Source organism: Felis catus, chromosome D2 (assembly GCF_018350175.1).
Source record: "Felis catus isolate Fca126 chromosome D2, F.catus_Fca126_mat1.0, whole genome shotgun sequence".
NCBI classification, from domain to species: Eukaryota; Metazoa; Chordata; class Mammalia; order Carnivora; family Felidae; genus Felis; species Felis catus.
This window is the reverse complement of record NC_058378.1, coordinates 70,416,336-70,441,970: the sequence shown is the minus strand read 5'-3', so window position 1 is coordinate 70,441,970 and position 25,635 is coordinate 70,416,336. Positions and strand designations below refer to the sequence as shown.

The 25,635-nt window shown below is 49.8% G+C and overlaps 1 long non-coding RNA gene across 3 annotated transcripts; it reads right to left on the bottom strand.

Annotated features, from left to right (window-relative positions):
* Positions 1-1,729: 1,729 nt before the first annotated feature.
* On the bottom strand, positions 1,730-9,807 carry LOC109492880. Of its 3 annotated transcripts, none has more exons than XR_006587333.1 (6): positions 9,562-9,807; positions 8,781-8,971; positions 7,384-7,587; positions 4,320-6,711; positions 2,909-3,036; positions 1,731-2,506 (listed from the first exon to the last, which is right to left on the bottom strand). It is a non-coding gene; the product is annotated as an uncharacterized LOC109492880 (long non-coding RNA). The 3 variants fall into 3 exon arrangements; XR_002146841.3 differs by having other exon boundaries at positions 1,732-2,506; positions 2,909-4,635; positions 6,427-6,711; XR_006587332.1 differs by having other exon boundaries at positions 1,730-2,506; positions 2,909-6,711.
* Between the last annotated feature and the right edge of the window lie 15,828 nt (positions 9,808-25,635).

Here is a 25,635-nt window from a genome sequence, read left to right as displayed (position 1 = left end):
GAGAAAGCAGTAAACGCCCGACGCTTTCTTTAAAATGTTTGTGTTTCCTCCCGGTGCAGAAGAACAAAACAGGCATGACGTGAAAAGAAGGAACGTAGTACTAAGAAGGGAGCCTGAGATGCACGACTGGAAATCTGTGCATATTTGTGCTGAGTTCTGGAAGGAGCGAGGCCCCCGGCTGTCTTGTCCAAATCATCCGAGGAGCACACGATATCTACTCGGGGACTCCTGGAATACCCAGTGGTGTCCTAATGAAATAATAATGGGGAATATCCTCTTCCCCGGCATTTCTACAGGGAGGACTTACCATTACCCCAGACAGGGATTAGGCCTAATAAATTACACTTCAGGATGTAGGATGCACACAAAACGTCAGGGCTGCGTACACATACGGATGGCCCCGAGCACAGAAGATTCATCATCCCGAGGTTAGACACACAGCAGGCGCCAAGGAGCAGGAAGTGTCCTGGAATGCGTCCCAATTAGGTGGTTCTTGGAGCGGAGAAGGAAATACCAACAGTAGTGCTGAGATGTTTGCTATGGGGGCGTCCGGGGCTCCAGGGACTTGGATATGGCGTCTGTGAGCCCCTGTCATCCTCCTAAGAGCACACTGCCCGTGCTGGGGTCTGCACCTACCTTCCTCAGCCTTGGCACCGTTGACATTTTAGGTCAGAGACTTCTTTGCCGGTGGGGAGGGAGGCTGTCCTGTGCACCTGGGGATGGTTAACGTTATCACCGGTCTCTACCCACTAGATGCCAGCAGCACACACACCATTGGTGATGACCGCACATGTCCCTGGACTTTGCCAGATGTCCCCAGGGTGGGGCAAAATCGTCCTCGGTTGAGAACCACCGGTCTCTACCAGGGAAGACCAAGAATGATTTCGTTTCTCTGTTAGCCTACCACGGGCCCCAGTGGCTTCGGGTCTCATTCGCAGTCTACCAAGCACCCCAGGCTCCTTCACGGTCCACTGGCTCGGCCTCACCTGACCTTGCTTCCCCTTGCCGGCCCCACGCCAGCCTCTCGAGAAGCTTGCTCTTCTCTACGTGCTGCCAGCATGCCCCTTGTTGGGGTCGGGGTGCCTGCTGGTCACTCTGCCTGGGGTGCCCTTCGAACCGCTCCCGCCCGAGTCTCCGCGTGGCTCCTCTCCTCATTTTTTCAGGTCTCCGTTCAAATGTCACGTGGAGACACCTTCCCCCCAACTATTCAGCTTGAAGGGTACCCAACTTCCGTCATGCTCTCTTATTCCTTATTTATACTTATCCTTCTTCTTATCCTATGGCTCTATTCACTGTTGGCCATTCTGTATCTGTTGCCCATCGTCCTCCCCAGAACACACGCCCCTTGAGGACAGGAACGTTGGCTTCTAGGTCACTTACCATAGTCCCCAGCTTCTCCAGAAGGACCTGGCCATCACCGGTGCTCAGAAACCTGCTGCTTACATTGGGACAGAGGCGGTGCCCGTACTGGTTATCGGTGTGAATTACTCAGGGCCCACATAAGGTTAAAGAGGGCTGTGAGCGACGATTAGTGAATTCTCGCCTGGTGTCCTTTCTTATAGGTGTGGGGTGGGGATAAAATAGAAATCAAAAGTAACCAAGCTAAATAAGTGTACCGGGTGCCCACCTGGGCCTGACATTGTATGGGGCTCAGCGCTTGGCTTGGGGTCAGACCGATCTAGGTTCGGACCTGTGCCGTGAGTTCTGGTAAAAAAAAAAAAAAAAAAAAAAAAAAAAAAAAAAAAAAGTCAGACATTGGCTGTTGGATCCGGGGCAAAGTGTTTAACTCTTCAAGCCTCAGTTTCCTCATCTAGGCAACGGGGATAACAGCAGTCCCTTCCTTGCAGGGATCTGGAGAGAAGAACATGATATGAGGTCTGCAAAATGCTTGGCATGTCCTAAATGTGGTGAATGGCTGCTCTTAGTTGTATATGAACACGGGTCTGGTCCTCAAGAGACTTACAGTCTCACTGGACATGGGGGAATCAGGTGGAAACCCTTCATTCCCAAGAGGGGCTGGAAGGCCTCAGAGGAGGGGAGGAGGTTCTGGGTGGCACGGAGGGTTCACCACAGACACGGGACAGAAGCCCGGAGTGCCCTCGGTTCGTGGTCGTCTCAACCCACACTGGACTTGACTCACAAAACTCTTTCCCACTGTTGTCTCATTTGATCCCCACAACACAGTAGAGCAGATGTTCCTTCCCGCACCACGAGGAGAGAGACGCTGATGAACATAAGGAATGGTGAGGAGGTGACAGCCGTGACTCTAATCCAGATCTTCGGACGCTAACGTCACTCCAAATGTCTGAGAATCGGAGGGTGGTAAAAAACGCGCCTAACGCTATTACACAAATAGCTACCATTGGTTGTGGGCTGTGGTGCGCCAGGTGCTACGCGGAGGGCCCTGCCGGCTTTGTCACATGGGACATTCTGCTGCCCCTCCAGGCGGAGGCGCCCAGGTGCCCCCTGTCCGCTCTCGTCCTGTGGCCAGGGCTGTTCAGTTGGGCTGGGGGTGGTGGGAACGGGGGAGGGGGGAAGGGATGGCTTTGCACCTTCGACCTGGGCAAGTCCCACCAGGCGCATCTGCAACAGAACCTCCTGAGGATGAGCGGAGGGGCGGGGGCGGGGGGGGGGGTGGGGGGTGGCCTGGCCGGGCTCGGAGCTCAGAACCGGCGGGCAGCTTGCTTCATGGGGAGGCCGAGGGACCTCTGCTGTCACTTCCCTCCCCCCAAAGCCCACGTGGGGGTCCCCTCACCACTCTCTGTCTTCCCCATCGTGCCAACAGGGAAGGACCTCTCAGATGTCTGGACTTCTGGATATTCGGGGCTGTACCCTGAGGTCTGCTCCCCCCCCCCCCCCAGACAGCAGGCTTCTGGGCGACTCTGTCGGTTTGTCTCTGCGTCCCTACCTCTCAGCGAGACTCCTGGACGGAGGAAGTGCTCCGTGAGGTGAACCCGTGTCGAACGAATGAGTGGATCGTGAACTGAGCGGGCTGCAGTCGTCCGTGCCACGGCCTTCCTGTGTCTGAGTGGGACTCTGTGTGGACCCAGGGATAAGACGGCATGAAGCCGCTGTGGACTTACTCTCCGAGGGCCCTGTGATCGGAGGTACATTTGCACACGTCTGTCCTCTACCATTTCTGCCCGAGGTTTGCCCTAAGGCCCTAGCATCCCCCACCAAGCCTTCGTGTCCGTGGCCGCGGGAGGATGTCCTAAGAGTACGTTTCGCCGGGCGTCCCCCAGCCGGGAGTGAACCCCTTAGCTCCTTCCCCTGAAGCTGGGATCATGGGAGCATCTCCTGCTTTCTGTCGCTCCGCTCCCGCCCTTTTCAGCAGCGTCGCTAGAGCGGACGCCGAGGTGGGGACAGCGGTCGGGCCCCTGGGTGACGCTTCCGACCGGGACAACCGCTCAGTTAGGTCCCGGGGCCGTGTCTCCAGCACCTCCGGTGCCCGGAGGGGGAGGATGGCACAGCAGGGAACTTTTTACCTCTCTTATTAAACACTGTTTGGGGATGAGAAGAACCTATGAGTAAATATAGGAATTAAAGAAATTCTCGCAGTGTCCTATTTATCCCCAGGAAAGGAACAAGGAGATAAAAGAACAGGGGCCCTTAGAAGAATCCAGCAGCTTCCTGAGGGTGACTCATCCCCGGGAACATCTGACAAAAAGGCTCTTTATCTGGGCGCCTGGCACCAGGCAGAACATTCCACCGAGGTGGGCTCGGGCCTGGGTAAACAGCCTTTGCCGCAAAGTCTTTCCTCAGGCCAGGCTTCATGCTGTGGCCCCTTCCCGTCCCTCAGGTGTGGACCCCAGCCCTGGGACACAGCGGTAGCACAGTGGTCACAGTACGGGCTCTGTAAGTCAGACTTCCCGGGTTCAAACCTTTCGTCTGCCACTTAGTGTGGCTGTTCGTTTGCTAACATACCCGGGCCTCAGTGATCTGTGTAAAATTCCCTCACGGGTCATGGTGAAGAGGGAATGAGTTGGTGCACACTTAAAACAGCTCCTGGCCCTCAGTAATTACTCAGCAAATGTTAGGTACTGCTATTATGGTCCGAGTTTAATCCTCCTACAACAAATTGTCTTTCTGGCCCAAACTTCCACCTATGAACCTGAACCTTCCAGAACCTTCTAGATTGTTAATTCGTTGCTGGCCATCGGTGGTAGGAACTCTCCAAAGTCTCCCTCAAGGACAGGCCGGGGGTCAAGTAGGGGCCCCGTTTCTGCTCACTGGCCTTGGCTCAAGGTCATCTCCTTTGGGTTGGTAGGGCATCCTCACTGATGAGTCAAGGGGGCTTTACCACACGTCCATGTGATTACCTTTGGGACTCCTGTGTCATGGAAACACTGGTGGAAAGGGGGAAGGACACAGGATTGCAGACAGCGGAGGCCTCTAGCCCCAACCTGGGCCTCAAGCCCACAAGCCCACGAAAGGTGGCCAGTAGGCTGTTCATCTCCTGGAGAATTCCGGAAGCCTCTTCCACTTTGTCTCTTACTGGGTGATGTGACGGACCTACACAAAAGAAATGTGCTTGGCCGGTGCATTATCAGTGTAGGGTTTCTCTGTCTCCCTCAGAGGACTTCCCAGGATTCCTATCAGGCATGAAAAGATGCACTGGTTGTTTAAAATCTGTTCCTAAAAAAAAGACGGTAAGATAAAAGGACAGCTCTCAAACATTCAATGCTTATTACTTGTCGAGTCCTGGACTAAACCTTTATATACATCATTTCATTTGATTACTACCACAGCTTTGTGAACTAGGTACTCTATTAGCTCCATTTTATGAAGGAGGGAACCAAGGTTCAGAGAGGTTAAGTATCTTGTCCAAGGTCACACAGCTAGGAAGTGTGGAGCTGAGGTCCAAATCCAGGTCTGTGTGACCTTTGAGATCAAGTGACTTTATCACGCATTAGGAAATGGAGTTTCCTAATAAAGGAATTGTCTCTCTGACCTCTCTTCTGATTGCTTGGGTATTTCAGTTAAATATACACTTTCTTTCTTAGCAGTAGGGACATTAGGGGTCCTGAGCATGAGACTTACTGTTCCCTATTACCAAAAAACATTTTTTCCCTACTAATTTAGGTGATATTGTGAAAAGGACACTTGACCCAGATACGCAGTATCTTTTGGAAAACCGGATTGCAGCGAATGCCTCTTAATTAAGCCATGACCTTCACCCAGTTCATCTTTTTCCTGAATGCACACTCTCTTTTCCTACCCAAACTGCTTTGAGTAAAAGAGAGGCTGGTCCTGTAAAGCATTAACCTTTTCCTCTCTTCCTCTCTAATATCTGCAGCTCCAGCCCTGGTTCCAACCTCCCCTTTCCAGCCGCCCACAGGAAATCGCCGCTGGATGTCCCAAAGGCACCTCCAATGCCTGAAACAAAGCACATCCTCTTCTCTGGGCCCCAGCCCCCCTTCCTGCTGGAGGTGCCATTATTCTCCCAGCCTGTAGAGCTCAGGGCCAGGAAAGCAGCTTTGATGGCACAACTTCCTTCTATTCCTGATGTGCCCGGAGTCACCAAGCTCACCACAGCTTCCCGTCCAGCATGCCTGGCCTTTATCTCCCTCCGCACCTTGTCCTGAGTTCCAGCCCTCCTCACCCCTCCTCGGGGCTCAGGCCCCTTTACGGACCATCTGGCACTAGCAGCCAGACAGATCTTGCCCCCCAAATAACACCTGCCCAACGACCTTCAGTGATTCCCTTTGCCCACTGCTACAAGCCAGCCCAGAGCCAAGGGGCCCCATAAAGCAGCCTCTCTCTGACTTACTTCCTTTTCCCGGAAGAGCCGCCTTCTCACTCACATTTCAGCTTACCTCACTCCCTCTGGCTAAGGTGTCCGCCCCCTTCCTCTCTACATCTTTAACCATCCATGTGTCAAGACCCGAAAAGGTTAACTAGATTGTATGCCATTTTCCCACTCTGCTTAATTGTTGTAACTGCCCGGAGCTCTATACTGAGAAATCTGAGATTATAGACTTGCTCTGTGTGAAAGAGGGCTATGATGGATTAGTCATGTCTGCCGTGTCATAGGAGGGATGTCTTCCGTGGGTTTAGGAGGGAGAAGTCATTGATTAGTGATGTTGCCCGTGGGTGTGGGAGGGAGATGTGATTGATTAGTGATGTCTGCCGCGGGTGGAGGAGGGAGAAATTGAAACAAGTTGACTCTGGCTAGAGCCAACTGATAGCCTACCCCTTGCAAGTAGCCTGAAAACGAGGTAGCCCTGTGGGTCATCTTGCCCACGATGCACTATCATGTTAATAAATATCATATTGCAGGGAGCTCTAAGAAGAAGAAAACTGGGATCTGCCTTTAGGAAGGTCATGATTAGGAACGCGTTTATCCCGTTCTTTATTACACCCCACCCTGTTCTCTATCCGCACTGGACAATTAAAAACCTTACTTATAACCAAAACGGCTAACACCTTGGGGAATCACTCCGCGCCGGGCCCCATGCTGAGGTCTTGACACACGTCATCTCGCTTAGTGACCGTGACTCCGCGAAGGAGGAGCTCTTAGTGGGTCCGTTTTGCAGACGAGGAAACATTCAGAGTGATGAAGTAACTTGTTCAAGGTCACCTAGGCAGTAAGTGGTGGGACCGGGATGCACATGCGAGGCTGCCCGATTCCACAGCGTGGCTGTTAGGCTGGCAGACAATTTTATGATTCTCTATTAGTATACAGCGTCACATGGTGTCATCCTGCACTTCCTGCAAAGGTGTCGCAAATAGACTGTTAGGTGTCTGAAGGCAGGTATCTACCACATACTTTGTCATATCCTTCCCTTGCACACCCACGCACCCAACAGTCTTAAGCCAGAGCTGATGGACCCTTGGAGTCTCTTAGATGCTCATTTGGAGGCCGGTCAGACCCTGCTGGCTATCCCTCTGTCATGACTGTAACACATTTTCAAGGCGCTGGAGGGAGGGTCACAGGTACATCCAGGAAATTTGGGACTGGATCAGAGTGACTCGGGGACCCTAAAAAAACTCCAGGAGGCAAAAATACCTCCCTCTCCCCAGCCTCAAAAAAAAAAACCCTGGCTTTTCCAGATGCAGCAGTAACTTTTGGCCACAAGAGGGAAGTAAAGACAAGGCTACCAGGGCCGAATCTCCCAGCCTCCACCCAGGTCTCAGAAGCAAGCCTTGGCTGTGGTTGTTTCTTTTTTTTAAGGCCACTACCATCAACCTGCAGATGAGATGTGCCACAACAGGCTGGCCTTTCTCCGTAAGTTCTATGTTAAACGGGCTGTTATTCATGAATGTATTGGCTCCGCCTGCATTTATTGAGCACCTACTGTATCCCAAGCACTATGCTGCTACTGAGGATGATGGATGGGTAAACTGACAACTCCAGTCTGTGTTCTCAGAGGAAGCACTCACCATGTTCCTGGAAGGGTCCAGGCTGGCCTCTCAGAGGGGGGGCCATTGGAGCTGGGTCTTGGAGAAGGTCTGGGAGTTCACCAGATAGAGGAGGCTGGCTAGAGGACATCCCAGGCAAAGGAAACAGGAGAATGGCAGCTGCAGAAGTCATTGGAGTGGGAGCACAGTTTTCTACTGTTGCCAGGGGCTGGATTTGATGACTACCTGCAGGTAAAGATTCCCGAAATTCTCCTGTCTTTTTGGTCAGGTTTATAGTCCCCCACAAGAGTGGGGCTACAGGCTGTGGTTCGAGGGTAATGGCGGGAACCCGTGTTTTCTGGAAAGTTCCTGCGATTATATCCTTCCTGAGCATATTCGTGGGAGTCTCCCAGCAAAGTTCCCAGCAAGATCTTCCCCCGGAGCCAGCCCAAAGGGCCATGCAAGGCTGGATGGGAACTTGGATGGTGCTTCTACCCCACCCCTCCTGCATCAGGCCGGAGGTGGGCTGAGGGCTCAGATCTCATCTCTGGAAAACAGGCTGCAGTCAGTCCCCTAGCAGTTGGATTTCCAGTCCCTTTCCCTTGGGCTCTTTTTTCAAAATGGCCCGTATCCCTTTGCTCCTGTTTTAGGCCTTGTCTGGATTCTGTGGCAAACCACGGCTTCCCTAGCAGTTGATCCGAGCCTCTGGGCATAAGGCAGGGCCAGGAGAACACCAGGTCGTGGAGGGCAGCCCTGAGCTTGAATCCAGGCCATGTCCACATCTTGGCTACGCGAGCTCGGGCTTGATACTCAACCTCTCTGGGCTTCTATTTCTTCATCTGTGGAATGGGCATCGGAGGCCCTTCTTCCCAGGCTTCTGGGGAGAGGTATCAGAGGCAAGCACGACCGGGTCCAGCATGACTGGGTATTGGGGAGTAGTGACTGGGCATGTCCGGATGTCAGGAGCACCTGGGCAAGGGCCACAGCCAAACCTGCCCAGGGAGCCCACTTGAGTAGTTGGGTGTCCTCCTTTCCCTAGCACGAGAAACCTCAGTGAGAAAACAGCACCCAGGAACTGTTGGGGGAGACTGCCACTGTTGTCTCCTCTGGCACTGTCCCTTAACCAAGGAAGCCGGGAGCCAAGCGGGCCTGAAGTGGATGAAGGAGGAGCTGCCCCCAGGGGATGCTGGGGAGGGGAGGTCATTGCCTATGTAAGCCCAGTTCATCCCAGAGTTGCTCATTTTCAAGGGGAGCCCCAGAGTAGGCAGGACTAGGTGGGACAAAGGGTCGCATCACCTGCAGTGTCGGGGCTGCACCCAAGGCCAGAAGAGGGGACTCTGACCCAAATCCCCATCATCAACATCACCATCACCACCATCATCACCATCACCGGCATCACCATAGCAATACTACTACTAATAAAATAGTGACTAATTTACCGAGTGCCTGCCACACTCCAGGCATTTGCCCTTACAAGAACGCCTCACGGCAGTATTTCCAGTAGGTGTCGCCATTATTCACATTTCACAGATGAAGATAACTGAGGCCGCGGGTCTAAGGAGTCCTTCTCTTTCCACTCCCTCAGCTCTTGGGAGCAATTTCTCCCAGGGCAAGAACGTGGGCCAAGTCCCTTCGGAAATAGAGAAGAAGAAAAGTCACTCTTAAAGTCCTCAGGGAAGATTTCTTTCTTTCTCTCTCTCTTTTCAGAGAGCGTGTCAGACTCCCACCTGTTCTTTGAAAGTAAGAACATTAGCTGGGTCAGCAGGGGAGCCAAGCACACAGCAGAATTCTACACTCAGCCAGAACTTTTCTATCTGCCACAGTGGGACCCACTGTTCTGTTCCATCCCCAACTCTTGATGGCTGGCTCTCCGAATAAAGAGCCAGGCCCTTTCACCCTCTTGAAAGACATTCACAATCTGCCTGGAGAGGCAGAGGTCAGTTTGCTGTCTCCAAACCCTCCTAATTGTGATTTATGCAGAACTCGTTAGCTGTCCATCAGCCGGTGGAACAGTGTCACCGGCAGGGACGGGGGTGGCCACTCCCCCAGCCCATCACATACTTCGTCACGGCTTTGGCCTCTCCAGCTTGGACCCCTTGCTTTCCCTTGGCCAGAAGTAGGGAGGGGGAAGAGGGCAGAAATCATCAAGGATGCTTCTGCCTTTGAGAAGGGGACTGGCTTGGACCCTGCTCAGAGAGACACCCACCCTCACTCACTCACACAGTTGAGAGGATCCGGCTCATAGTCTGGCCATCGGCTCTTTGCTGGTAGAGTTGGCCTGGGCCTCGCCCACGAACACTTCATTGTTGTGTGTACCTGTGTGCACCTCACCCTCAGGAAAATGCCTGCCCGCTCTGCCAGCACCTTTGATTTCTTTCTCCCTAGAACCAACTCTGGCTCATGGTTATTACATATTGAGCCAACGTCCCTGTGTGTGGATGGACAGAGACCCTTCCCTGCGGCCCTGGAAACACTGACTGCTCAAGAGACATGGAATGTTCTAGAGCCACATGGAATGTTCTAGAACTCCCAAGCCATGGTAGGGGAGTCCTTGGCTATCTTATTTTTGTAAAAATCATTTAAATAAGGGGGGGTGCCAAGTCACCCTGCAGTTGAGGAACCCAATGGGACACTAGAAACTCAGTCCCCTCAGTCAGCCTTGAGCTCAGGAAGGAGGCCCAGCCAGAACCAGCTAAACTCAAATGCTAAAAAGACTGAGCACTGACCCAAAAGACACGGAGTTAATTGACAAATGTTTAAAATCAGAAGATAATGAGGCGTCTCGGTGGCTGGGTCGGTGAAGCGTCTGACTTCGGCTTGGGTCATGATCCCATGGTTCATGGGTTCAAGTGCCACATCAGGCTCTCTGCTGTCAGCACAGAGCCTGCTTTGGATCCTCTGTCCCCCTCACTCGCTTCCCCTTCCCCACTTGCACTCTCTCTGTCTCTCTCAGAATAAATAAATAAACTTTAAAAAAATAAAAATAAAATAAAATTAGAAGAGAATGAGGTACAGACAACGAACATGTTTGACCTCAGCTTCCTTATCTGTTACGTGGGCATTGTAGGACAGATCCAAATCTCCTCTCTGTCCTTCTGAAATCCAAAAAGCTCCGAAAACACAAAGCTTTTCCCTTTTCCCCAAATGTTTAGCACTAAAACTCATTTAGTGGCGACGTCTGACCAGAATTCGTGTGAAGCAATTTAAAACTTTGATTTATCCCACCAAATGTGAAAACACAAATGTGTTTGATCAAGGGGTGCCCACGCAGACCTACAGAGGGGTGTTATGTATTACACGGTCTATGCCCGTATTTTTTTCTTTACTAAAATCTGGGGAGAAAGTCTTAATTGTTAAACACATCAGGCCCCATGCATTTTGGGATAAGAGCCTGAGGACCCACCATACAAAAGATGATTCTGAAAATCCAATGAGATAACACACGGAAAGCACTTAACACAGGATTCGGCACCTGGTAAGTAAAGCCCCACCCAGGCCCCGCCCCCAAGTGGCACTGTGGCCAGGTTGGGGCCTCAGACAGAAAAGACAGCTGGGCATTCTTTGGAAGAGGGCTCTTTCCCCTGAGGTAACAAAAGGGACTTCCCATCACACCAGAGAAGCGCCAGGATCTCCCCATGCACCCCCATATTTCTCCCAGTGAGTCAAAGTGTCCACCCCGATGCCTCCCAGTTTTTCCATTGAGATAAGTCCGTTTCCAGAAAGAACCGTTGTATTATACACAGCTTTCTCCCCCAGCTGCTTTAAGTTGCAATACTCCCTGTTGGTTATGAAGTCGAAAAATACATTCACATCTGTCCTTGATCTGGTAAGTCAAGAACATAAAAACTCAGCAACACAAAGGCATTCTTCCGCGCCCCTTCCAAAGGGGCGGTTTCCATCAACTGCGCAAGAGAGTAAGAGCTGCTTTACATATGTTTTTGATGCTGAAACTATAACATTTGACTTTTTTTCCCCTGCTCCAAAGTGTTAACCAAATAAATAAGAGTTAGGTGGTGTTTGTGTAAACTTAGATACATGACCTAAGATTCTTGTTTCCCTTCTGACTTCAGCATAAGACTTAGCTACTTAATCCTTACACTTTAAAGCGTGTGTTCTATTTATTTATTTTTATCAAATCCATTTCTGCAGTGAATAACTTCTTCCTTGGCAAACATACAAGCAAGGAGGTTGTTTTGTATTTCCACGAGGTGGAACGAACCCCCACATTAAAGCCCGTGGCTCTCTTGGGGTTGGGCAACTGTGCTTCCTTATCTAGTCGAGGTGGGTTCATCTCTGTGCTCTTGACCTTGATTGCCTGACCTCCGGCCACCGGCCATGAGGAGGACCAGGTGTAGGATGACCAGTCGACTCCACCTGCCTGAGACTAAAGGGTTTCCCAGGCATAGCACTTTCAGTTTGGAAACTGGGAAAGTCCTTGGCAAACTGGGACCAAATGGGGACCCCAGCAGGGGTGAGAGAATGGGGTGTCTGAGAATAACGTGTTCCAGCTACTGGATTAGAATGCACGGACAATTGTCTGACAGTTGCCATGAATTCTGAAGAGGTTCACTTACCACATGGTCACACAACCAAGGAAAGGGAGGAGAAGGAGGTGACTGAGTACTAGCTACTGAGTACTCCCCACTTTGGTAGGGGGCTGTTGTGGGCTGTATAGGAATGGGAAGCCCAGCCTCACTTACAGGTACCAGCCACCAGGGACCATGGGATGGGACACGTCTCTGGAGAGCTTGGTGAGGACCCAGGGGTGGCAGAGGGGGAGATGCCCATAGGTCTGCGTCTCCCACAATGCCAGGACGGGGAAGAAGCCCCCCACCACACACAGACAATTACATCAGTGAACACTTAGTCCCAGGGAGGAGGGCTGAAGAGGAAACTCCAGAATGAATTGAGATCACATTCTGAAAAGACCAAATATTTATTCCAAAGAGTTCATCTTAGATTAGTTTAAATGGCAAACAACTGAGATAGCCATGTCAAGTTTGAGGTTATTTCTCTGTGGTGAGGGTGCAGGATCAGACTGCCATCAGTTACAGGGGAAACATATACACTTAAATTATCCCAGCTGAGGAGACACCTGAGGCTTAGAGTACAAGTGTAGACACCCCCCGCCTCCCAAAACACACACACACACACACACACACACAGTGGTTTTATAATGATGACAGCTTCCATTGCTTTTAGGATAAGGTCCAATTCAGTCTCTCAAGACCCCGGATGACCTGGCTTCTGCTCTACTCCTTTTGCATCTGGTACCATTGCCTCTTCTCCCCTTTCATGCCCAGCACATTGGCCTGTTTTCCATTCCCCATTCTCAGATTTCCTCCTGTCTCAGGGCCTTTGCACATCTCCTAGTCATTCCTCCTGAATAATTCTCTTACGTCTCCTGGATCATTCTTATTTTCTCCCCTTTATCTCCCATTAGATATCCTTTCTTTGGGGATACAATTCATGACCCCTGAGATTAGGTCACAAGCCTCTATTGTTCCTGGAATCAGTGGTAATTAGTTGTTTGAGGTTGACTTTTTACTCTGACTCAATTACCAGACTGTGAATTCCATGAAGGCAGAAACCAAGTCTATTTTTATTAGTGGTTTATTCTTAACTGGTAGGCAGTGGTGAGCACACCTTATATCTGTGGGAGGGAGGGAAGAAGGAAGGAAGGAAGGAAGGAAGGAAGGAAGGGAGAGAGGAAGGGAAGAAGGGAGGGGAAAGCAGGAGGAATAAAAGTGAAAAGGAAGGAGCCAAGGGAGGGAAGGATGTGTCCAAATAGTTGACTAGCGCTCTCCATGGTGCATTTTGGTATTGTGTAGTCCCAGAAAAGAGAGTTTCTGTTCATTCTAAGCATTGTAATTTCCTTAGGACCAAGGACCTTGACTTATTCTGCATTTTGTCTCTACCAAACTCTCTAGTATATAACACAAAATATTTTTGATGAAATAGATGCATTTGGGGCTGACAAAGTATTGCCTGGAAGACAGCACAGCTCAACTGGCCACTGAGAGACAGTTCTTTGGATGCTGTCGTGGCCTATCGCCATTCCAAATTAACCAGAGCTTCTAACAGCGTGTTTATTCATCTGATGGCCATCTATTTCCAAACGAGGTCAAGTCAGCCTAGGCCTAATCAATGCTCTCCAAGTCCCAGGTTCTCAGGTTGCCATTAATAGCTAATGTAAAGAGAGGAGCTTCGAAAAGGTCAGTTCTGAGTTGGGTAGGAGAGGACTGCCCTTGTTCTAAACAAGTACCAAAAGGGATAGAGCAGCAGCTTCCACTTCTGAGCGTAGCTTTTAGAAGCCTAAGGGAGGTGGCAAGGAGATGCCTGGGAAACTACTAGTAACAACAACTTGGGACAAACACCATTGTCTCCCTAGAGAATTCTGTCCTCCGTGACCTTCCCTGGGGGTAGGAATATTGTCCTTGAGCAGCTGTTATTTTGGACCAACCTTCATTACTTCATGTACTAGAATCTTGCTCCCCTGCTGCACTGCGAACTCCCAGAGGTCAGAAGCCAGTTTTAAGTATTTCGGCATCCCCACTGCCTAGCCCAGTGTCGGCGCTTACAAAATACTTACCAGACGGACATCGGTGAAAATGGCAGAGCAGAGAACTCCAAAAGCTTATCCCTCCACAAAAGCAATAAGTACCTGGCCAAAAAACTCAGAATCAACTCTTTTGGAATTCTGGAAACTAACCCAAAGCAAATAGCAACAGGGGAGACACTTAATAAAAATTTGGAACCCCCTCTCAAAAAAAAAAAACCAAAAGCAAACAAAAATGCCAACAAAAACAACGAAACCTCAGTAAGAGAGCTGTGTGGCGTGTCTAACTGACCCTGGCCCCAGCCCCTACTCCCCAACTCAGCAGTGTCCTTGATGGCAATGGTCCCTATCACCAGTATAGGCACCAGCACCTTGAGGGAGAAAAATAGATCTTTTTCTCAAAGAATTGTGGTTGGTTGTTTTGACCCGTCCGGTGGCCCCTGGAACCTTTCAAAGGGCCCGCCTTCACCTTGCTTAACTCAGAACTCTCCCAGTGCAGACACGGCTGTCCACCGGGCGTTTGTCAAGAACATTTAAAGACCAATGTATCAGTCCCTGCGGCCTGGGCAGTGGATAACAGTCGGCACAAACAACAGTAGACCAGCCAAAAACTTGGGGAGGAAAGGCTGGGGAATGAGATGCTTTGGGAAATAAGGGCTCTGAAATGATCTGACATGTTCTTGGGGATCTTGAAGGGCAATTCACGCCCAGGGCTGTCTGCACGCTCAGGGGAGAGCTGAGGAGGCCCTACGCTCCCACTGCTGGCTGACATTCAAGTGCTGCCCAAGAGACAAGTAAAGGCTCAAGCGGACTCATCAGCTGCTTGGCTGAGTCTGGAGGATGTGCCCCCCATGTACACAGAAAACCCACCTGCTGGCATGGAGTTCTTTGTTATTGTCATTGTTGCAGACATCTAAAGAAGCCTGAATCCAATCTCTACCTGATCCCCAGACAAATGGAAGAGAGTCTTAAGTGATCACAAATGACAAAGAATACAGGCTTTACAAAGTTAGCTCAGAAAAATCATTAAAGAAACCACAACTATAACATTTTGCATCGATACACCCCAGGAAGGATCAAATCTAATTTCTAGAATTGGTACGTTATAATATTCAAAATGTCCGGTTTTCAACAACAACAACAACAACAACAAAACTGTGGAGAATGCACAGAGACAAAAGAGTGTGGTTCACGCACAGGAAAAGAAGTGATTCGTAGAAACTATTCCTGAGAATTCCGAGATGTTAGACATACTAGACCAAGACTCCCTATCCACGATTTTAAACATGCTCAAAGAGATCAAAGGAACCGTGTACAAAAAACCAAAGGAAACCATGAAAATCATGCATGTGACAATTAGAAACATATATACACACAACGGCCAATCTCCCGAGATGTATGAAGCCCAAATTGGCACAATGGAAGGTGAAAATAGTTGAACGATAATAGTTGGACACTTTAATAACTTGAATTGAATAATAGAGAAACTAGACAGAAGAACAGCAAGGAAATAGAACTTTGTGAACCAACTAGACTAAACAGGCATCAGTAGAACATTCCCCCTGCAACTGGAAATACTCATGCTTCTCAAGTGCACACGGAATGTTCTCCAAGGTAGGCTCTATGTTAAACCACAGAACAAATGTCCTTAAGTTTAAAAAGTTTGAAATCATGCGTTCCTTGGCCACAGTGAATAAAATTAGAAACTGATACCAGAGGAAAATCTGAAAAATCCACAAATATGTGGAAATTAAACAATACACGTTTAAATAACCAATGGGTCAAAGAAGAAATAAAAACTGGTAGGATTTGGAAATTGGAAAATACTTGGAGATGAATGAAAATAAACGTATGACATACTGAAATTCATGAAAGGCAGCGAGAACAGTACTCAGAGAGAAATTTACAGTTCTAAATACGTGGGTATAAAAAGAAGAAAGATTTCAAATCAATGATATAACCTTTCACCTTAAGAAACCAGAAAAAGGGAAAACTAAATCCAGAGCAAGCAGAAGAGAGGAAATAATAAAGCTTAGAGCAGAGCAGAGATAAACAAAATAGAGAGTAGGTAAGCTGGACACTGACCTGGGAGGGCAGCAAGGGCCCTGGGGGATGCCCAGCCCTGGGGAGGGTGTGGACTCATTTGCATTAAAAGCTCAGGACCCAGGGCACCTGGGTGGCTCGGTTGGGCATGTGACTTCGGCTCAGGTCATGATCTCACCGTTTGTGAGTTCGAGCCCCGCGTCGGGCTCTATGCTGACAGCTCGGAGCCTGGAACCTGCTTTGGATTCTGTGTCTCCCTCTCTCTCTGCCCCTCCCCTTCTCACATTCTGTCTCTCTCTTTCTCTCAAAAATAAATAAACATTAAAAATTTTTTTTAAATAATAAAAAAATGAAAGCTCAGGACCTACTGGGATTAGGACCCTAAACACTGCTTCTTGGATTAAAAGTTAGAGAAATCTGATAGGATGACTCTGGCTGAAGCCCTCTAGTAAGAATCTTCTAGGATTCCCTAGAAGAACCATGGAGAGCATAAAAGGGAGGTTTTGCCTGGACTAATGGCAAGAAGTACATCCCAAGAGCCCAGGAGTTTTGTTGGGGGGTCGGCAGGTGGCCCAGCTTGGGAGGTACGCCTGGCACCGTGGCTGATGTGTTTCAAGAATAAATGGCTTCCATGACGGTGAATTGAAAGGGCAAACGAGAGGTCCATGGTGGAGTGCCCAGGACCACGGCAAGGATCTCGAACACAGGGGTGGATTGCAAAGGACCAAGACACCACGTGGCTACATCAACCACCCAGCACACGGCTCAGTTATTTCTCTCTGTGAATCCGGAAATTGGAGTCAGGACTGAAACTTTCACTTCTTCATTTAAAGACTTCAGTTAAAGACCAACATGGGTGGGAGGCTGGGGGAGCCTTCACGACAGACATTCTGCTAACAGAGGGCAGATGGTGCTTATGCAATGAACTGGAAAATTGCAGGCACTGTGACCGTATTTGTTTCCTAAGCTGAAGAAACACACAAACTACACAAATGTGTACACACCCCCCCCACACACACACACTCGCTGACATAGACTAGGGCAAGACCAGTTAAAAACAGCTGAAGAAAAGGGAAAGGAAACCAAGACTAGAAGAGTCATCTTGTGCCCAGCGAGGGAGGCTAACTCACAAATTGGGGGCCGGGAAAATCTCTCCATTTGCTAGAGGTGGGACCAGATATTTGTCTCTAAGTTCCTAGGAGGCGACGTGGAGTGGGAAAGACCACCGGTTACTCGACGCACGCCTATTTGTTGCTTAGATACTAGACCTGAGAACCTTCCCCCGTGAATCCCCATGGAGCGCTCACAGGTCACTTATACCAAGATCAATGCCCCTCGTGACATTTTTACTGTAACAAATGACAAAGCAACACAGTAATTCTCCCTTATCTGCCGGAGATGCCTCCCAAGGCCCTCCGTGAGCGCCTGAAACTGCATGTGATAGTGAACCCTGTACATACTGTGTTTTTTCCTATAGGTGCATACCTGAAATAAAGTTCAATTTATAAATTAGTTACAGTGAGTGATTAACCACATAACCAAGAACAAAATAGGACAGTTACAATATACTCTCATCAAAGTCATGGGAATATGATTTCTCTCTTTCTCAAAATGCCTTATGGGACGGGAGTCACCTTTCCTCTTACCATGACATGAGATGGTAAAAGGCCTACGTGATGAGATAAAGTGGGGCGAATGACGTAGGCATGTGACGTAGCGTTAAGCTACTACTGACCTTCTGACCATACGTCACAAGGCAATCACCCGCTTCCAGACCTCGGTTGACTGTGGGTAACTGAAACTACGGAGAGTGAAAACTGTGGATAAGGAGGGCCATTGTACAGCCATATCGTGTAACACCCTCCATGTGCAGTTCAGTAAACTAATCACGAAGGGTCAAGACCCATGTTTCTCTAATGATCGAGATGTGTCCTTTATCCAGACCCAGAGCATGGGGGATGTGGAAGAATAAAGGGACCATGCATCCTTCACGTGCTCGGCTGGGCTTTGGTAGCTGGTGAGGAGCTGGAAGCTGGAAATTGTGCTCTTGATCAAGAACTCAGAGGGCACCTTTTGGAGCCCAGTGGTTCAGAGTGCCAACTCAGAGGCAAACCGCCTGGGTCTGAGTCTAGCTCCCCACTCACCATCTGTGTGGTCTTGGGTAGTTTAATATCACCGCATCTGTTCTCTCATGAGTAATACAAGGCTTGAGTGAGGTTCCACACGTGACACACTTATTGTATCAGTCAGGGCTCTGTGGGACAACAGAGCCAATAAGAGATATATGGTGTATACGGGGAGCTTTATGACGGGAACTGACTCATGTGATCATGGAGACCACGAGGTCCCACGGTCTGCCGTCTGCAGGCTTGAAAAACAAACAGCTAGCGGTATCATTCAGTGCAAGTCTGAAGGCCTGAGAATTGGGGGCTGATGGCGTGGGTACCGTCTGAGTCCCAAAGCTGGAGAACCAGGAATGCCAATGTCAGAGGGCAGGAGAGGACGGATGCCGCAGCTCAAGCAGAGACAGCAAATTCATGCTTCCTTTGCCTTTTTGGCCGCATTGGGTGGTGTCCACCTACACTGGGGAGGGCCATCTTCTTAGTCTACTGATCCAAATGCCTATCTCTTCCAGCAACACCCTCACAGACACACACGGAAATAATGTTCTACCAGCTATTCCATAGCCCTATCGAGCTGTGCTAAGTTCTGGGATTGCAGCATGAATGAAGCCAAGTCCCGTTGCTCAGGAAGCTTCATTTAGTGAGGAAGAGAGGCAATAAACAAATAGGTGAATACAACGGGCATCACGCGGTGGTAAACGCTTCATAGAAAACTCTCCCAGGGGAATGGAGTGAGGCCCGGGGCGGGGAGGTTGTTGTTATTTTATGCAGACGGTTCGGGAATGGCCTGACCAGGAAGGTGTCTTTGAGCACCGACCTGACGGAAGTGAGCGGGAGCCATGAAGATATCTAGGGGGAGACTGCCGCAGCAGAGGCAAGGCCAAGTGGGGAGGTCTTAGGGCAAGGGTGAGGCCTGTTTCAAGAACAGCAAGAAGGCCACGTGGTTGGATCAGCGTGAACAAGCGGGAGAATGGTAGGAGATGAGGCCAGCGGAAGCAGCAGGGGTCAGACCACACGGGGCCTTGTGGACAAGTCTAAGAACGTGGAACGTGGGCTCCAGACTCCCTGGCTCGATCAAACCAAGTAAGTTTGTCTGCCACAAAACCATCTGCCCCCAGGGCGTGAAATCCACCCAGGATCTGGGTGTGATAAGGGTCTATTATTCTAGACTAGGGCTGGATGTGTCCTGACCCGTGTGGCTAGAGGCTCTAAAGGGAAAGAACAGTGCAGCAGGTTGGCTATCACTGCTCCACCTGGTTCCCCAGTCACTCTGAAATCATGGGGAAGCAAGCCAGTCCTTAGGGAGGAAATAAGTGAAAAGTCTAGTCGTGTGCACCAGCTCCCAGGGCCAGCCAGCCTGAGGAAATAGTGATTCTTCTCTGTGTGCCTTCCTCCAGTTCTCCACCAGCCTCTTTCCAGGAAGTTCCTTCCAGGGTTTGTGTGGCCTTCGTGGCCGCTGTGTGCACAAGCTGCTTCTCGTGCATGTGATTATACAGCCATCCTGACTCCGTTGAACCCTCTTGGATGACCAATCTTAGAGGAAGAGTCACAGGCAGAAATCGAGGTCATAGTCTGGGGCACGGCTGCTGCGGAGTCATTTGGAAGAAAAAGAGGTAGGCTAAAGGGCGTCTGTATCGGGGTGTGGTTTGGGGCTGTTCCTTGGCTTACGTGCACATCTTTGGGATCTTAAATGTACACATTTGGCTTTCACCCTTGAGGATCCCCTTCACGGAGGACTCACGGTGAAATCCCAGCGTTCCCGGGATCCAGGCGGGATGAGTCGATGGCTGTGCTTTGCTGACTCTCCCGTGGTCCACACAGGGTTAACCCCAATTTGCCTGTGCTCCCCTAAATAAACGAAAATAAAAAGCTGGATGCATTTCTGTTTTGTATTCTCTGTTTAAATGTTTTCCTGCCTCGCCCATTTTTTCAAGAAGTAATTCCTTTGTCCTTTTGGAAGGATGAAGTCGTTTTTTATCTCATTGTGTTTATCCAGACCCTTATCACCAAGGGCTTTGTAAGTTACGCCTACTATTCCTTCGCTTCTGGGTATAATTAGTGCCCATTGTAATCATACAACTGACCAATCAGGCCGGAGGCTCCCAAGGGGACCAGCGCTGGGAGACAGACTAGTCACAAAACCATACTTAATATAGTCTTATCTTGCCAGGGAAAAAAGCCATCTGTCTGGCATCCTGCAACCCAACCCCATTTGGGTACTCCAGGCCTTCTTGAGGTAGCAACTCTCACCAAAGAGTGCGGCACACGGACTTTAAAAGGGAAAAAAGCCACACAGAGGAAATGACTGGAATGTTCAAGAACGTTGTCAGAGGGGAGCTGCCAGTGTGCCGTTAGCGCACAAATGCACCTCGCAGCCCAGAAAAGAGAAAAGAATGGCAGCGGGAGAAGGGACAGTCTCTTCGGCCATCTCTTTCCCACTGTAGAAAGGCAGCCGGCTCTCCTCCTCCGGAAGATTTTCCTTGAAAACTGCGGCAAAAAAGCATGGCCAGGAAGTTAATGAGTCCCGCCCTATCCCTTTCTCCTGTTCCCTCCCGAAGAAGTGAAACATGCTTATTTATATATATAGGTCAGCATCTGAAGGTAATTAAAAATGTAATCTCCTAGTTGCAGCCAGCTCTCTCGTCTGTAGTCAATTCCCACCACCAAGAGATGCTACTGCTTCACTGCTCCGGTACACTGGAAGCTTCTTTTTTTTCCCCTCTTCTCACTTATGTGATGGATTCAGATCTGCACAGCAATCTGTCCCAGCTGAGTGGACAGGAAAGGAATAAAAGATTCCCATTTTACAGATGAGAAGACTGGGACGCGCTGGGTTCCACGACTCGCCTACGTGCAGCAAAGCCAGGACTCGCCAGCAGGTTTCCTCATTTTCCCAGTGAAGAGTTGTCTTCCCTGTGCCGCGAAGACGAGAAGGTATGGCTCCTTCTGGTGCGTTAATTTCCTTGGTTGGCTCAGTTTCCACGTGTGCTAACTTAGCCTGCAAAATGTTCAAACAATAAAAGGAAAATGTCACTGGAGAGGATTTGATGTGGAATTTTGGAGCCAGACATTGACTTGCAGCACACAGAGACCACTCCTTACATCATGGACAGAAACCTGTGCCCCAGGGGCGCCTGGGTGGCGCAGTCGGTTGAGCGTCCGACTTCAGCCAGGTCACGATCTCGCGGTCCGGGAGTTCGAGCCCCGCGTCGGGCTCTGGGCTGATGGCTCAGAGACTGGAGCCTGTTTCCGATTCTGTGTCTCCCTCTCTCTCTGCCCCTTCCCCGTTCATGCTCTGTCTCTCTCTGTCCCAAAAATAAATAAACGTTGAAAAAAAATTAAAAAAAAAAAAAACCTGTGCCCCAGAGAGGGGACATGTCAGCCAAGAGTGACACACGAAGGAAGTGGCCATCCAAGCAGGAAGGGCTCCTGGCTCCTGGAAGGTTGATGCAGCATCTTCCAATGGGTCCAAAAGTGACTTCCAAATCCTATTCCTATATAACCTTGTCGGTTTATTGTCTGGGGTCAGCGTTGTGAAACCATGTGCGATTAGGTGAGCTTTCTGGTGGTTTGGGTTCTAAATGGAATTTCCGGTCTGAAAACCAAGCAAACACAGATTGGAATGTTACACCAGAAAGCAGCATCATGTAATAAGTAGGTCAAACACTCGACCGGCAGCTGAGACACCTCTTTTCTGACTTCAGTTCTGTTAATAGTTCCTTGGGTTACCTTAGGGAAGAGGGGTTGGAGGCCAGGATCTGGTTCCCCATCTGCCACCAACCGGCTGTCTGATTCCAGCTTCTGACCCTGTTTTCTCGTCTGTGAAATAAAGAGAGGAGGTATGGAGGCAGTGGGCAGATTGATCTGGAAGGGCCCTTCTGCCTTGAGAAAACTTTGATTCTAGGGCACATCCATAGCACTCTCTCCCCCATCCCAACCCCTGGGGGACCATCTTGGAATTAGCAAATAATTCAGGAGTACGAGTCAAATCTCAACTGGACCTCCAAAGGAGTTTGCATTTTACTTACATTGTACTTGGGATCCAGGGAGAATCAAAAGGGGGCGGGGGTGGGAAGTGGGTATGAGAAGGTCTTTAGTTCCACAGCTGTTTTTGTTCAAATATAATAGTATTTGTTCTAATAGAATTTGATCCGTATGAGTGAACATTTACGTTCCCTTAATAAAACATCTTCCCTTCCCTCAGTCCAGGGTGCTCTTTTTCCCAGCAAACCCAGGAGCGTCCTCTTTAACGTGGAGGTGACAGCCAGGTGACGATGCTGAGCGATCTTCCTGTCCGACCCCTCAGCGTTCAGACAAGGCGGTCAACGGTGACTGTAAGCATCATCAGGGCTCACGGTTAGCCGTGGCCTTCTCGGCTAGTGCCCCAGGAAACAGAAAAGAAAGGCACACGCAGAAATGAGAGGTCAGCATTTTCCTGACTGGTCTTCTGCCTCCTAAGTCCATTGGAGAATTTCACTTGCACATCCGTAAGGAGGCTGCCTCCAGTGAGGGCACCCTGGCAGCTCAGGGGGTAGGAGGGGCGAGGTACGGGGAGAGCGCCCCCTTTTCTCCCACTGTTAGGGTCCAGAGCGAGCCTCCTCACTGCCTTCCACTTCAGGCTGCGTTCACGCATCGCCTCCCCCCCCCCCCAGCCCCTGACACACAATACTGAATAAATATGCCTGGCCCTGGTCCATGTGGGAATTCTGGAGAGTTACGATTGTTATTTCCAGGAATGCACAGACACCAGCAAAAATTCATTTCCCAGACGCATGGCTATTTTGAGAACCAAATCTCCTGCTCTGTAGCAATCAAACTGGGGGCTTTTCAAGTCTTGCTTTACAATAGAAACCTGTTCTGCCTTCAGCTGCCTTTTACCTACAAGAATTCAATAAGAGAGAGAGGCCATTAGAGTTTCCTCTTCCCATCTCTGCTTTGGCACGACATACATTTCTGGCCAACTTTCCTGGCTCTGCATCTTAGTAAATTCTTCCTGACAATAGTTAGCGACAAGCATGTCAGAAACAACAAACTCCGTCATCTATATGGCTTATCAATAATTTAGTCTCTTCCCCCTCGTGAGAGCCTGTGTGTTTTGCAATAATGAAATATATGATTTTAAAAATAAATAATAGGCTCTTGTCAGCCCGATTGTAGCTGCAAGTTATGAATGTGATTGATTGATTGAACATTTGACTTCATCTGCTCTAGCAGGATCAAAGGGAAACCCTTCCACCCGCCTAAGGCCACTAGCAATTTATTTAGAGACTGTGTTCGTATCCCAGCAGGTAGCAATATTGGACTGAGGTACACAGAAAATCAGCTCTTTGAGGTTTTTTCCAAGTCCAAGGGAAGCAACAAATGAGATTTTTTTTTTAGTTCATTAAATCATTAACCACTTAATCACTAAAAACAAGACATTATAAGCATTCCCCTTCGCTGGGATACCCGGGAATCGGAAGGAATGTTGCCTGGCCGAGATCTGGGCTTGGAAGGTGGGCCCTTTTTACACAACGTGACAGTCTCTAATTTTTTATTTATACGGCACCGTATTTTTTTTTTCTTCATCTTAACTAATCAGTGTGGCAACAGACACGTTGACATCCGAAAGTGACAGGTGTCTGAATTGCAATGAGGTGTCTCTACAACCGCCTACGTGGGGGCAGGAAAAGACAAAGGTGTGGAGGCATGTTTGTAAAACAAATTCTGCCACGGCGAGGTTGGTTGAATGGAAAAGGAAAAGAAAGAGACAAGAAAGCGGGGTGCAGGAGATTCTGGGGGTGTCCAACACCCGCCCCCCCCCAAATTCAGCCAGGGCATCGGACTTCCTTAGTTTGGGTGCCCAGTCGGCAGAGGCAAGACCGTCCTTGCTTTCTCGAGAAGGGTCTCGGGGTCAAGTGTGAATCTTCTTCCCTCACACAACAGCTTCCCCAGGCTTTTAAAAACCCTGCAAGCCCGCTCTCCCCAAGAGCTGGGAGCTGTTCAGCATTCCGATGAGCGCGGTGGGTGAGGAGTCTGAATCTGGCCCTAACCAGGGTGCTGGGAATAAAGGAGCCAGGATGAGAAGGCCCGAGGACATCCACCCGCAGAGGGACAGGCCCATCGTCACAAGAACAGGTGACGGTCTTAGCTGTTCTAGCAAGGGAACGGAAGAAAGGGAATGTGTCTTCCCTTTCCGGCTCCCCTAGTCCTGCGCTGTCTGACCTCAGGCAAGGCAATTTAATCATCATCCGAATGCTTTTGACTTCATAGGGCCTTTCATCCACGGATCTCAAAGCACTTCACAAATAGCAATTCATTAACCTTCACAACCCACCCTGGGGGACAAAGGGTGGGCATGTTTCCCCCGTGGTGGAAACGCCCAGCTGGAGGCATGCGGAAAAGCGGCTCTTCCTTCAAGGTCACTTGAAAGTTGACCAGGAAACTCAGGAGTGAGCTCTGGAGCAGCTGGCAGCAAGGCGGGGTGCTGCTGATTGCTGGGGCCTCAGTTTACCCTCCTTTGTGCTGTTGCGGCTGGATCCCCACCCTGATTCTCCTCCCGTAGAGCAAAAGAGTCAAGTTCAGAAAGGGCGAGAACAACCTCGCTCTCTGCCCGCTGTGCGCTAACTGCTCTCACACACACCCCACCTCATCCCCTTCCGATGGGAAGCCAGTGAGGTTCCATCGACCCCATCTTACAGGGGGGGAAATTGAGGCTAAAGGCTGTAAAGAATTTGCTCAAGGGGGCTCCTGCGCGGCTCAATCGGTTAAGCGTGCGACTTCCGCTAGAGTCATGAGCTCACGGTTCGTGGGTTCGAGTCCCGCCTCGGGCTCCGCGCTGACCGGGTGGAGCCTGCCTGGGAATCTCTCTCTCTCCCTCTCTCTCGGCCCTCCCCGACTCAACGCTTTCTCTCTTTCTCTCTGTCTCAAAAAAAAAAAAAATAAAATAAACTTAAAAAAAAAAAGAATTTACTCAAGGTCACTTGACTCTTAAGGAGTGGAGCTGAAAATCAATTTGTTTGTAATAATAATAATAATAATAATTCATGTATATTCCCAGGCACTGCCCCAAGGCCACCCCTGAGAACACTGTTTTCGTTCAGGAGGACTTTCTGGGTTGATGACCAAGGCATCCCTTGGGCCAATGAGCCGTAACAGGAAACGTGGAGGCAGGGACGGCAGAAATTCTGGCTCGGTTTACAAAGCCAGAGAAGAGAGTCGCTCTGGAAAGGGAGGGTGAGGCGGGATGGGTTAGAAGGAGGGCTTGGGGGATGAGTTTGGGGTGGAGAGAGACGGGGGGAGCAGCGACTGTGCACGCGCGGGCCATATCACAGAGACACGGGGGAAAGAAGAATGTCAGCAAGTGTGGCTTTGGATTACGAGGCGGTTTCTTTTTTTTTTTTTTTTAATTTTTTTTAACGTTTTATTTATTTTTGAGACAGAGAGACACAGAGCATGAACGGGGGAGGGGCCGAGAGAGAGGGAGACACAGAATCGGAAACAGGCTCCAGGCTCTGAGCCATCAGCCCAGAGCCCCACGCGGGGCTCGAACTCACGGACCGCGAGATCGTGACCTGAGCTGAAGTCAGA